Raw genomic sequence first — 15,109 nt, forward strand, 5'->3', positions numbered from 1 at the left:
GCAGGAGGCAAACTGAAGCACCCTGCAATCCTCGGCGGTGGAAGATGCACCCCAAAAATTTGGAAGGTGTATCTCACACGTACCGATACAGACTATGCCTCAATTTAATTGTTTTTACCCCAAAGGGTGTAGATTGAATAGCGGAATAGAAAATATGATATCAAAAGGTGTATCTATCTCACACGTACAGACCCAGACTAGGCCCCGATTACTATTTTTTGTACCCTAAAGGCAGGATGAGGAGTAGGAGGAGTTCGGGAACAGGCAGGAGGCAAACTGAAGCACCCTGCAATCCTCGGCGGTGGAAGATGCGCCCCAAAAATTTGGATGGTGTATCTCACACGTACCGAAACAGACTATGCCGCAATGTAATTCTTTTTACCCCAAAGGGTGTAGATTGAATAGCGGAATAGAAAATATTATATAAAATTGGTGATTTTTCAATAGCACATGTGAACACAGCAGTGTCCTATGTTTTATGTCACGGTCAGTTCTGCAGCAGGCTATGAAGGGAAAAAAAAGAAAATTCCCCTTTAAGTTTGTAATTTTTAAATAGATTAGTACAGACTATGCCACAATTTAATTTTTCTTAACCCAAAAGGGTGTATATTGAATAGTGGAATAGAAAAAAGTGTATAAAATTGAAAATCACTTAATAGCACATGTGAACAACACAGCAGTGTCTTATGTCATGGTCAGCTCAGAGAGAGTCACCAGCAAGCAGGCTATGAAGGGGAAAAAAAAAATTCCCCTTCAACTTGTAGTAAAATATAGCTGATGAACGCTGCACACAACTGACTGATAAAAATAGATTTTTTTCTCCCTCCTCCTCCTCCTCCTCCTCCTCCTTCTCAGTGGGCTCAAGTGAGGGCAAAAAGACCGTTCACTGCACCACCCCCCACACAGCAAAATCGATGTAGATCGCTAACGGACGATTGTTCTGTCCCTGCCTACTCGCTCCAGCCTGTCCCTAATATGCTCAAATAACTGTCCCTGCCTACACTCCGACCTGTCCCTGCATTCTTTTCGGACACAATACAATTTTTCACTGTCTGTCCCTAATCAGCAGCCAGCACGTATGATGTGTGCTCTCTCCCTAATCTACAGCAGAATGACGCAGCGCGCTGGGGCTCTCGAACTTATAAAGACATGGTCACATGCTTCAGATGGCCAATCACAGCTACTAATACATTAGTAGGCATGGCTGGGATGGCTTAAGGCACACCAGTTAAACGCTTGTTGATTGGCTGTTGAAAGCCCGCCATTAAAAGCGCGCCATTACATACAAAACAGGAAATAAAATGACCGAACACGGATTTTAAACCCAAACATACAGTAAAGTTTTCGGGTCCGTGTTCGGGTAACAAAAATCCAATTATTCGGTACGAATACAGTAATCCCCCGCTACATCGCGGTTCAGTTTTTGCGGTCCCGTTATTTCGTGGTTTTTTTTGTAATGTTATTTTACTATATAAATCATTAAAAATGAAAGATTTTTGTGTTTTTCGTAGCTCTTGCTCTGTCTCTAAGTATCTTTTATGTGTTTAAATGAGTTTCTATTGTTTTAAAAGTGTGTTTAAAGACCTTAAAATGCTTCTACACGTACAGTGACAGTAAAAAAATCATGCCTACAATGCATTTTAATAGGGTTTTTCTATTTTGCGGAATTTTAATTTTCGCGGCTGGGTCCGGAATGTAACCCCCGCAATGGAGGGGGGTTTACTGTAATACAGTCCGTGTTCGCTCAACACTAGAGATGAGTACTCCTCTGATATATGCTTTGTGGGTCTCCCAAATTGTAGTGTCTGAAAGATATTGATCGAGTTCTTTCTCTATCTTTTTCCCTACTTCTACAAGCCCGATTCCAAAAAAGTTGGGACACTGTACAAATTGTGAATAAAAACAGAATGCAATGATGTGGATGTTTCAAATTTCAATATTATATTCATAATACAACATAGATGACATATCAAATGTTTAAACTGAGAAAATGTATAGTTTTAAGGGAAAAATAAGTTGATTTTAAATTTCATGGCATTAACACATCTCAAAAAAGTTGGGACAAGGCCATATTTACCACTGTGTGGCATCCCCTCTTATTTTTTTATAACAGTCTGCAAACGTCTGGGGACTGAGGAGACAAGTTGCTCAAGTATTGGAATAGGAATGTTGTCCCATTCTTGCCTAATACAGGCTTCTAGTTGCTCAACTGTCTTAGGTCTTCTTTGTCGCATCTTCCTCTTTATGATGCGCCAAATGTTTTCTATGGGTGAAAGATCTGGACCGCAGGCTGGCCTTTTCAGTACCCGGATCCTTCTTCTACGCAGCCATGATGTTGTAATTGATGCAGCATGTGGTCTGGCATTGTCATGTTGGAAATAGAGATGTATAGAACTGTTCGCCGGCGAACAGTTCCCGGCGAACTTAGCATGTTCGCGTTCGCCGCTGCCGGCGAACATATGCGATGTTCGGTCCGCCCCCCATAAGACATCATTGAGGCAAACTTTGACCCTGAACTTTACAGTCAGCAGACACATTTCCAGCCAATCAGCGTACCTCCCTCCCACACCCTCCCACCTCCTATAAATAAGCAAGGGCAGCATCCATCTTAGATCATTCTGAAGCAGTGTGTGTAGTGAGAGTAGGGAGAGCTGCTGCTGCTGCTGTTAAGCTAGGGACAGTTAGTCAGTGTTCCTGGTCTTGCAGTGTTCTTGGTCCACTACTGCTGTAATATCAGCACCCCAAAAAGCCCTTCTAAGGGCTGGTATTTGTGTTTTTTTTTATATATATATATATATATATATATATATATATATATATACCTAGCGTCCCCAAAAGCCCTTTTAAGGGCTGGTAATTGAGTTGTTCTTTCATATATATATATATCTATATCTATCTAGTGTCCCCAAAAGCCCTTTTAAGGGCTGGTAATTGAGGATTTTTTTATTTATATATATACATATATATATATATATATATATATATAGTGTCCCCAAAAGCCCTTTTAAGGGCTGGTAAGGTAATAGATTTTTTTCTTTATATATATATATCTATATATATCTATTGTACACTGCAGTTGCCTGCCCGCTGTGTGTGAGAGGCCACAGACCTACCACAGACTGTACTGTGTGCACACCACACTCATTTCGGGTGGCACAGGCACAGTACCTGGCATTTTAAAAAATATTTTTTTTTCCTCTGTCATAATTGCAGTGAGTGCTGTGTCAGGTCCACAGAGTGCACTGTACCCACTGCAGTGCACTGCCCACCACTGATATATATACGTTGGCACAGCATCTTGTTGCAATAAATTGAAAAAAAAAATATTTTTTATTATTGCAGTTGCCTGGGCTGCCAGTGACTGTCAGGTCCACAGAGTGTACTGTGCCCACTGCAGTGCCACTGTGTGCCCACCCACCACTGATATATAAGGTGGCACAGCAGCTTGCAAAGTAAAAAAAAAATATATATTTTTTTAAATTGCAGTTGCCTGGGTGCCAGTGACTGCTGTCAGGTCCACAGAGAGTGTACTGTGCCACTGCACACCCACCACTGATATATAAGGTGGCACAGCAGCTTGCAAAGTAAAAAAAAATATATATATTTTTTAAATTGCAGTTGTCTGGGTGCCAGTGACTGCTGTCAGGTCCACAGAGAGTGTACTGTGCCACTGCCCACCCACCACTGATATATAAGGTGGCACAGCAGCTTGCAAAGTAAAAAAAAATATATATATTTTTTAAATTGCAGTTGCCTGGGTGCCAGTGACTGCTGTCAGGTCCACAGAGAGTGTACTGTGCCACTGCCCACCCACCACTGATATATAAGGTGGCACAGCAGCTTGCACTCATAGTACAACAGTAACAACACATTAAAAAAAAAATGACAGGCAGAGGCAGGCCACCCCGCAAGGGCCGTCGTGGTCGTGGTGCTGTGATTTCCTTAGGCCCTAGAATAATGCCCAGTGTTCAGAGGCCACCACAGACCCTGAACTCAAAAAATTCTGAGGCCATAGTTGACTGGCTTACACAGGACACCCAATCGTCTACAGCTTCCGCTCGGAACCTTAATGCACCATCCTCCTCCAGCTCAGCTTCGGGCACCTCTCAATTTACCACTCGCCAGCCCGCCGGCACCACCACCAACACTAGCACCACAGCCGCTTCACTTGATCCGTCAGAGGAGTTATTTTCACATCAGTTTGAAGAAATAAGTGATGCGCAACTATTAGTGCCAGAGGATGTAGATAATGGGGATATGTCTCAGTCAGGCAGCATTATACACATGGACGTACATTGTGATGATGATGATGTTGTACCTGCTGCTGCTGCCTTTGCTGAGTTGTCAAGTGAAGCGGCTGATGATGACGATGTGTCTGTGGATGTCACCTGGGTGCCTGCTCGAAGAGCAGAAGAAGAGGGGGAAAGTTTAGATGGGGAGACAGAGAGGAGGAGGAGACGAGTTGGAAGCAGGGGGAGGAGGTCATCGCAAGGAGCTAGTGGCGCAGTCAGACAGCATGTAGATTCGGCACCCGGGGTCAGCCAGACAGCACGCCAATCAACGCAAGCTGTTGCCACCACCAGAATGCCGTCCTTGCAAAGCTCAGCAGTGTGGCATTTTTTTTGTGTGTCTGCCTCTGATATCAGCGATGCCATTTGTAACCTGTGCCAAAAGAAACTGAGTCGTGGGAAGTCCAACACCCACCTAGGTACAACTGCTTTGCGAAGGCACATGATCTCACATCACAAACGCCTATGGGATCAACACATGAGTAAAAGCAGCACACAAACTGAAAGCCACCATCCTCCTCCTGGTCCAGCATCTTCAGCCACGTCAACCACTGCTGTCCTCCATGCCCCCTATCAACAACCCGCCCCTCCGCCTCTCACCTTCAGCAGTTCCTGCTCGTCACCTGCCCACAGTCAGGTGTCTGTGAAGGAAATGTTTGAGCGTAAAAAGCCAATCTCGCAGAGTCACCCCCTTGCCCGGCGTCTGACAGCTGGCTTGTCGGAACTCTTAGCCCGCCAGCTTTTACCATACAAGCTGGTGGAGTCTGAGGCCTTCAAAAAATTTGTCGCTATTGGGACACCGCAGTGGAAGGTACCCGGCCGAAATTATTTTTCACAAAAGGCAATCCCCAACCTGTACTCTATTGTGGAAAAGGAAATCATGTCACGTCTGGCACACAGTGTTGGGGCAAGGGTCCATCTGACCACTGATAGCTGGTCTGCAAAGCACGGTCAGGGCAGGTATATAACGTACACTGCGCATTGGGTAAACCTGCTGGCGGCTGCCAAGCATGGAATGCGTGGCTCTGCTGCAGAGGAGTTGGTGACACCGCCACGACTTGCAGGCAGGCCTGCTGCCACCTCCTCTACTCCTCCTACTCCATCCTCTTTGCTAACCTCCTCAGCTGAGTCCTCTTCTGCTGTTGCGTCTTGCTCCACACCAACTGCACCCCCCCAGCTCCCCAGGGGCTATTCCACATGCCGGATACGACAGTGTCACGCTGTCTTGGGGTTGACTTGCCTGAAAGCAGAGAGTCACACCGGACCAGCACTACTGTCCGCCCTGAATGCACAGGTGGATCAGTGGCTGACCCCGCACCAACTGGAGATCGGCAAAGTGGTGTGTGACAACGGGAGCAATTTGTTGGCGGCATTGAATTTGGGCAAGTTGACACATGTGCCGTGCATGGCACATGTGTTGAATCTGATTGTGCAACGTTTTGTGCAGAAGTACCCAGGCTTACAGGATGTCCTCAAGCAGGCCAGGAAGGTGTGTGGCCATTTCAGGCGTTCCTACACGGCCATGGCGCACTTTGCAGATATTCAGCGGCGAAACAACATGCCAGTGAGGCGCTTGATTTGCGACAGCCCGACACGTTGGAATTCAACACTGCTAATGTTCGACCGCCTGCTCCAACAAGAAAAAGCGGTCAACGAGTATTTGTATGACCGGGGTGCTAGGACAGCCTCTGCGGAGCTGGGTATTTTTTTGCCACGCTACTGGACGCTCATGCGCAATGCCTGTAGGCTCATGCGTCCTTTTGAGGAGGTGACAAACCTAGTGAGTCGCACTGAAGGCACCATCAGCGACATCATCCCATATGTTTTTTTCCTGGAGCGTGCCCTGCGAAGAGTGCTGGATCAGGCCGTAGATGAGCGTGAAGAGGAAGAGGAAGAGTTGTGGTCACCATCACCACCACCAGAAACAGCCTTACCATCGATTGCTGGACCTGCGGCAACACTGGAAGAGGAGTGTGAGGAAGAGGAGTCAGAGGAGGAATGTGGCTTTGAGGAGGAGGAACACCAACCACAGCAGGCATCCCAGGGTGCTCGTTGTCACCTATCTGGTACCCGTGGTGTTGTACGTGGCTGGGGGGAAGAACACACCTTCAATGACATCAGTGAGGACGAGGAATTGGACATGAGTAGCTCGGCATCCAACCTTGTGCAAATGGGGTCTTTCATGCTGTCATGCCTGTTGAGAGACCCTCGTATAAAAAGGCTGAAGGAGAACGACCTGTACTGGGTGGCCACGCTACTAGACCCCCATTATAAGCAGAAAGTCTGTGATATGTTACCCAATTACCGGCAGTCGCAAAGGATGCAGCAGCTACAAAATAAGTTAAAAACTATGCTTTACACAGCGTATAAGGGTGATGTCACAGCACAACGGGAATCCAACAGGGGAAGAGGTGAAAGTAATCCTCCTCCTACCACCACAACCACGCCGGCAAGGACAGGACGCTTTACAGACGTCTTGTTGATGGAGGACATGCGGAGCTTTTTTAGTCCTATGCATCGCCACAGCCCTTCGGGGTCCACCCTCAGAGAACGACTCGACCGACAGGTAGCAGACTACCTTGCCTTAACTGCAGATATCGACACTCTGAGGAGCGATGAACCCCTTGACTACTGGGTGTGCAGGCTTGACCTGTGGCCTGAGCTATCCCAGTTTGCCATTGAACTTCTGGCCTGCCCCGCTTCAAGTGTGCTGTCAGAAAGGACCTTCAGCGCAGCAGGAGGTATTGTCACTGAGAAGAGAAGTCGCCTAGGTCAAAAAAGTCTTGATTACCTCACGTTTATTAAGATGAATGAGGCATGGATCCCGAAGGGACTGACAGTGGGGGATGCATTTGACTAAAAAAGGCCTGGTGATGACTGAGATGCCTTGGCCTAAAAATGGTCCACACGCTGCTGTATATAATCATTCTCTGCATGCCGGATGACTTACGTGACGTCTCCGCCACCAACTACGGTTCAAGCCGCAATGTTTTAGTGCACTTTCTGCCTTAAAACCTCAATTTTTCAGGCCGCTGCTACAGCAGCGGCTGCAACAATACCTGCTTTTTCATGCATGTGTACATGCCTAATTTTTCTGGCCTCTGGTGCTACACTGTGGCTGCAAAAAAACAAAAAACAAAAAAAAAAGGCACATACATGTGTCAATTCCCCTTCGTGATCGTTACCTTGTCGTGGTGAAGGGGCTTGCGTATCACAATGAAGCGATCACCTCTAGGATTGTGTTGGCACACCCCAGATGATAAGGTCGTTGCTTCATTGTGTACAGACCAAAAGCGATCCGCAGGATAATTTTTCATAAAAAAAAACATTCATTTTCTTTCATTCTTTCTGCGGAGCTGGGTATTTTTTGGCCGCGTTACTGAATGCTCATGAACAATGGCTGTAGGCTCATGCGTCCTTTTGCGGAGATGACAACCCTGGTGGTCAGTCGAACCCAAGGCAACATCATCGACCTCATCCCATATGCGTTTTTTCTGGAGCGTGCCCTGCGAAGAGTACTGGATTTGGCTGTAGATGAGCATGAAGAGGAAGAGTTGTGGTCCTCATCACCACCAGAAGCAGCCTTGTCGTTGTCAATTGCTGGACCTGTGGCAACGCAGAGAGAGGAGTCTGAAGAAGAGAAGTCAGAGGAGGAAGGTGGCTTTGAGGAGGTGGAATACCAGCCACAGCAGGCGTCCCAGGGGGCTTGTTCTCACCTTTCGGGGACCCTTGGTGCTGTATGTGGCTGGGTGGAGGAAGAGACCTTCAATGATGTCAGTGAGGACAAGGAACGGGACATGGCTAGCTTGGTATCCAACCTTGTGCAAATTGGGAGTTTGCGGTTGTGCAAATGGACTGACTGACTGTTAAACGGGGAGTTTGGTCTGTCAGAGTTTGGTCTGTCACTGTGAAGCGGGCGACGGGCATAACCCTTACACTACTTGACCGATAAAACATCATACCTGATCGTATTCACACACTGGATGTTTTAGTGCTGGTTTACACTGCCGCTACCACTAAAGTAGCGTCGCTTCCAGTGCGACTTTGGCGCGACTTAGCGCGACTTTGGCGCGACCTCATCGCGAGGTGACTTTTTATTTGGCCAATCACAATATCATGTTTTGTGACCGTCACCTAATTTCCTTTTCCTGTTTTTTGTTTTACATATTTCCCCATGTGTGCAGTGTTGTCTGTGTCATAGCTCAACTGATAGGCATGTTTGCCTTGGCATATCATATTTCAGCTTGCCAGAAAGAAAAAAAGACAGCTGGTAAGACACTGCATTAGTTTTCTACTAAAAATCATAAGAAAAATGCTGTTTTTTTTGGGTTGTGGACATACTACAGAGCTGAAACTTGACAGGTACACTTTTTAGACCCCCCAGACACTAAATACAAAAAATGACATGCCTGCCTAAAAAAATGCCCGATAAATGCCTGCAAGAGAAAAAGCCAGCCGCAGAGAAGCCGTATTCCTGAAAATATAAGAAAAATGCTATTTTTTAGGGGTTCTGGACATGCTACAGAGCTGAAACTTGACAGGTACACTTTTTAGACCCCCCAGACACTAAATACAAAAAATGACATGCCTGCCTAAAAAAATGCCCGATAAATGCCTGCAAGAGAAAAAGCCAGCCGCAGAGAAGCCGTATTCCTGAAAATATAAGAAAAATGCTGTTTTTTAGGGGTTCTGGACATGCTACAGAGCTGAAACTTGACAGGTACACTTTTTAGACCCCCCAGACACTAAATACAAAAAATGACATGCCTGCCTAAAAAAATGCCCGATAAATGCCTGCAAGAGAAAAAGACAGCCGCAGAGAAGCCGTATTAATGAAAATATAAGAAAAATGCTGTTTTTTAGGGGTTCTGGACATGCTACAGAGCTGAAACTTGACAGGTACACTTTTTAGACCCCCCAGACACTAAATACAAAAAATGACATGCCTGCCTAAAAAAATGCCCGATAAATGCCTGCAAGAGAAAAAGCCAGCCGCAGAGAAGCCGTATTACTGAAAATATAATAAAAATGCTGTTTTTTAGGGGTTCTGGACATGCTACAGAGCTGAAACTTGACAGGTACACTTTTTAGACCCCCCAGACACTAAATACAAAAAATGACATGCCTGCCTAAAAAAATGCCCGCTAAATGCCTGCAAGAGAAAAAGCCAGCCGCAGAGAAGCCATATTCCTGAAAATATAAGAAAAATGCTGTTTTTTAGGGGTTCTGGACATGCTACAGAGCTGAAAATTGACAGGTACACTTTTTAGACCCCCCAGACACTAAATACAAAAAATGACATGCCTGCCTAAAAAAATGCCCGCTAAATGCCTGCAAGAGAAAAAGCCAGCCGCAGAGAAGCCATATTCCTGAAAATATAAGAAAAATGCTGTTTTTTAGGGGTTCTGGACATGCTACAGAGCTGAAACTTGACAGGTACACTTTTTAGACCCCCCAGACACTAAATACAAAAAATGACATGCCTGCCTAAAAAAATGCCCGCTAAATGCCTGCAAGAGAAAAAGCCAGCCGCAGAGAAGCCATATTCCTGAAAATATAAGAAAAATGCTGTTTTTTAGGGGTTCTGGACATGCTACAGAGCTGAAAATTGACAGGTACACTTTTTAGACCCCCCAGACACTAAATACAAAAAATGACATGCCTGCCTAAAAAAATGCCCGATAAATGCCTGCAAGAGAAAAAGCCAGCCGCAGAGAAGCCATATTCCTGAAAATATAAGACAAATGCTGTTTTTTAGGGGTTCTGGACATGCTACAGAGCTGAAACTTCACAGGTACACTTTTTAGACCCCCCAGATGCTAAATCCAAAGAAATTTTTTATTTTTATTTTTTTTTTAATTTTTCCAATAATTGGCTCTCTATCAAAAAATTATAATTTTTAAGAACTTTTTTTTGCGTGATCCCTCTCCGGCATGCCACAGTCCAGGTGTTAGTCCCCTTGAAACAACTTTTCCATCACTATTGTGGCCAGAAAGAGTCCCTGTGTGTTTTAAAATTCGCCTGCCTATTGAAGTCTATGGCGGTTCGCCCGGTTCGCCGGTTCGCGAACGGCGAATTTTAGGTTCGCGACATCACTAGTTGGAAAATGCAAGGTCTTCCCTGAAAGAGACAACGTCTGGATGGAAGCATATGTTGTTCTAGAACTTGGATATACCTTTCAGCATTGATGGTGCCTTTCCAGATGTGTAAGCTGCCCATGCCACACGCACTCATGCAACCCCATACCATCAGAGATGCAGGCTTCTGAACTAAGCGCTGATAACAACTTGGGTTGTCCTTGTCCTCTTTAGTCCGGATGGCATGGCATCCCAGTTTTCCAAAAATAACTTTTTCTGACCACAGAACAGTTTTTCACTTTGCCACGGTCCATTTTAAATGAGCCTTGGCACAGAGAACACACCTGCGCTTCTAGATCATGTTTGGATATGGCTTCTTTTTTGGCCTATAGAGTTTTAGACGGCAACGGCTAATGGCATGGTGGATTGTGTTCACCGACAATGTTTTCTGGAAGTATTCCTGAGCCCATGTTGTGATTTCCATTTGAGTAGCATTCCTGTATGTGATGCAGTGCCGTCTAAGGGCCCGAAGATCACAGGCATCCAGTATGGTTTTCCGGCCTTGACCCTTACGCACAGAGATTGTTCCAGATTCTCTGAATCTTTGGATGATATTATGCACTGTAGATGATGATAACTTAAAACTCTTTGCAATTTTTCTCTGAGAAACTCCTTTCTGATATTGCTCCACTATTTTACGCCGCAGCATTGGGGGAATTGGTGATCCTCTGCCCATCTTGACTTCTGAGAGACACTGCCACACTGAGAGGCTCTTTTATACCCAATCATGTTTCCAATTGACCTAATAAGTTGCACACTGGTCCTCCAGCTGTTCCTTATATGTACATTTAACTTTTCTGGCCTCTTATTGCTACCTGTCCCAACTTTTTTGGAATGCGTAGCTTTCATGAAATCCAAAGTTTATGAGATTTGTAAATTAGTCCATTCCTTTTTTACTCACAATTTGTACAGTCCCAACTTTTTTGGAATTGGGTTGTACTTCCTGTATCAATCCTTCATTAATTCTCCAAGTATTTATATTTCTCTGCGGTCCTGAAAGTTTTATTTTCGTAGTTACTGGGGCATGATCGGATATAGTCATTATCCCAATTGATGTATTAACGACTGCTTCTATCAGCCTCTGTTCTATCATAATATAGTCCAATCTTGAGTACATCGCGTGCACAGGGGAGTGGAAGGAATAATCCCTCTCCCTAGGATGTTGGACTCTCCATGATTCTACCAGCTGAAAGTGAAATAACTTTTTCCTCACCATCCTGAGTAGATGACTTTCTGTCGCCTGTGCACTCGATGCGCTGTCCAAAGTCAGATCCATGCAGAAGTTAAAGTCACCTGCCAGAATCAAGTTACCTTTTTTTGAAGTGCGTCAGCTTCTCTAGTATTTTTTTCAAGTATCCTCTCTGGTTTTTTGTTTGGGCAATATACTGTATGTTTGCCAGTGTGCAGTCCATTCCCTGTAGTTGTCCCTTTAGGAAAATGTAGCGTCCTTCTGGGTCAACCATCCTTTCCTCTAAGGAGAACCTCACGTCCCTCCCCATGCCGATTGCTACCCCCTTTGCTCTCTTAGTTGGTGAGTCTCCATAATACCAGACCGGATAGTATTTTGAATATAATTTCACATGTGTATTTTATGTGTCTCCTGTAAAAATATTATACTAGCAGAGTTTTGTCCAAGTTCTTCTAATACCTTATGTTTTTAATTGACGTGTTTAATCCTCTTACATCGTATGTCAATAAATTTAGGGTGTTCATGTTGTCTCTCCTTCTCCTCTCCCCTCCTGAATTTTACTTCCTCATTCAATTTTATCTACTTTTATCAATCTGTACATCTACCAGCTGGATAAATCGAGTTATAGTAGTTCATTGAACTGTTCCATTATCTTATCCATACCGTATTCTTTCTATATTTGATTTCAATATCAGTTTTTTTTCTTTTGTTTTTTGAGAATTCAGGTTTTTTGGCTTGAATTTCCACCTGTACGCCCTTTAGGAGATATTATATATACATTATCCACCTGTATATTTATGTATTTTGGTTCTCCTCTCCCATTCAGAATCCATTTTTTATACATGTTTAGCATGGAGATATACTTCTTATTTTCCCTCATTATTACATTTGATTTTTTATTTATCCATCTGTACTACGTCCTCTTAATACAAATCCACTAGTTCCCTTTTTTAACTTCCTCGATTTTCCATTTTATTACAATTTTAATTTTGTTCCTTTATTCTTCTGTTTTTGTCACCTGGTTTAGTCTAGTCAATGTTTGTGATGTTTGTTCTATGTTTTTTGTTTCCATGCTGACGTTGTCTTCTAAAGAGGGTGTAGTAGGAGTCCTAGGTGCCATTCATACAGGTCTTCCCCTCTTCTTATTGGTCAGTGATTTGCTTACAGCCTGCCCAGCCCATTTCCCTTCCTTTATAAGAATCCCATCCAATTCCTTATCCAGGTGCATGGGGCATGTCCCCGAAATGTGTAACCACGCCCCTTCCCATTTTGTCATACTCGTGTATCTCTGGCTCTGCTCTTGGTCAGAAGCTGATGGTGCGCTCCATGCTGGTTCCCACCAAAGGTCCCGGTAATCATCACCACATCCTGCTCTGGCTCTACGATCTCCAGGCACGTATTCTGCATGTACAGCACAGCTACTTCCAGACATCATTCTGCTCCGCGTGCCCTGTTGAGCTCTGCATATACCAGAGAACTAGTAATGATTTTATGATTTTATGCAATATGAGTGCATTTTTAATTTATTGTAATTTTTATTGTTTTAAATAAATATACACTTAGATGGCAGCTCCTGCTGTTTCTTTTGTTTTTATATAATACTCATGCCACTGAAATCTCCATTCATGAACCCTCTTGTCCTGCAATAGGTGTCAAACACAATGCATTTACAGATTTTGCTTTTTTTTTTTTTTTGCTTGTTTTATAAGGATGACATCCTATCCATACTGGGCATGCACTCCGTCAACAGCCCCAACCATAAATCTATTTTACATCCGTTTTTATATGCTTCACTTTTTTTAGTATGAAAACTAGATACTTTACAGCCTCTCCTGGGAGATACCAGCTAGCTTGGAGAAAATAAAATTGTAAGATATAAAAAAAGGTTTCTTTCTTTTTCCATTTAAAATGCATGCATAAGTGAAAAGGATACTATTTCTATTAAAGCCTAATATATTTTCCACAAGACAATATATAGCAACATTGAACAAAAGAAAATTAATTCATTCGTAGCAAAATGCCACAATAGATGTTGTTTAAGGCACCTAAAAGTAGATTTATAAACATTGGAAGACATCAGTGGGAAGTAATCATTGTAAGAGAATAAAATTCAGAAATATTCATTCCTAGATTTGTAGCATGCACAGCAACTAAGAGATTTCTTCAACTAGGTGAAACAGTTTGCTATAGCAACAAGCCAGTCATTTAACATTGCAGATAGAAGATTGTGTGTTGATGCAGAACTCTCAGTAGCAACAGAAAAATAGTAAAGACCAGGTTCACTAAACTTCTTAAAGGACAAAGCTGCAAATTAAGGAGCAGATGAAAGAAATAGGAGAAGTTTATCCTTCTGGAGTTTTTGTTGAGCAAAGTAATGGTTTGTGCTAGTTAATTTATACCTGATGGCATGGATACCGCAAAGCTGTTTCAGTAGTCTGGCCAGTTAGCATTTCATTTACCCTAGCCTGTCAGTTGGAAAGCAAATTACAGGTTTAGTGATTCAGTTAAATGACTTTGGACAGTCTCTGTCATTAAAAAATAATATAAATGTCTGGATAGGCAACTAATAAGGGGTTCTACATGAAAAAAATAAAACCAAAAGCAAGGTTTTTTGGCATGATTGACGACAAATAATTTACAGGTTGCACCTGCTGACACAAATAAGAATGGGCATCTTTCGTCGTGTTGCCAAACTTTTTGTCTCTAGCACCTGGTAAGAATACACCAGTAAAGACAGCTATTAATACTATGTAAATCGGAGAGATTTTTAGAATTGTGGAAAAAAATAGCATTTATCATCGGCTCACTATATGTCCATTAACCCTTTTACTGCCAGGTACGTATGGGCATACGGACCTACAGAACTTCTTGCAGCTGGCCAGGTCCATACACTGTACCGACCTCATTCCTCCTTGTTTTATGAGCTCAAGGTCACTTTAGTGACCATGAGCTTATATCAGAATTGTTCAGCAGACTCTGCTGAACAAAATCTTAGCTCCAATCAGTGAATGCCAATCCGCTGATTAGAACTATAACCCCAACCCCCCCGCTGCTGCCGTCACTGTTATATTGGCACTTCTCCGTACTTTACCTTGCTTTACACCTCTTCCCCACCTAACTAATCCTTACAGCACCTCTCACTAATGCTGTACACCAACCCCCCCCACACCCCTGCACTGATCCTGAACCCCCCCGCAACACAATCCTCCCTGCACCAAATTAGCCTGGCGGGAGGGCAGAGGGTGAAGCCAGAAGCAAAAAAAAAAATGTATAACCCCTAGGCCACTATTCTGACCCCCCTCCCCTGTAGTGCCCCGCATTTTTGATCTGCCAGGACCCCTCCCCACACTGCAACCGGCTGGCTTTCCCTGCCCGCCTCCCGACGGCTGCATCTGCTGCTCTAGAGGGATCCCGGATCGCTGGCCATCAGGATGGAGAGTGGGGGCTGGTAACCCCATTTACCAGAAGCAGAGGCTTCCATCCATCCATAATTA

Source organism: Pelophylax lessonae, assembly GCF_965119305.1.
Source record: "Pelophylax lessonae genome assembly, chromosome: 3".
NCBI classification, from domain to species: domain Eukaryota; kingdom Metazoa; phylum Chordata; class Amphibia; order Anura; family Ranidae; genus Pelophylax; species Pelophylax lessonae.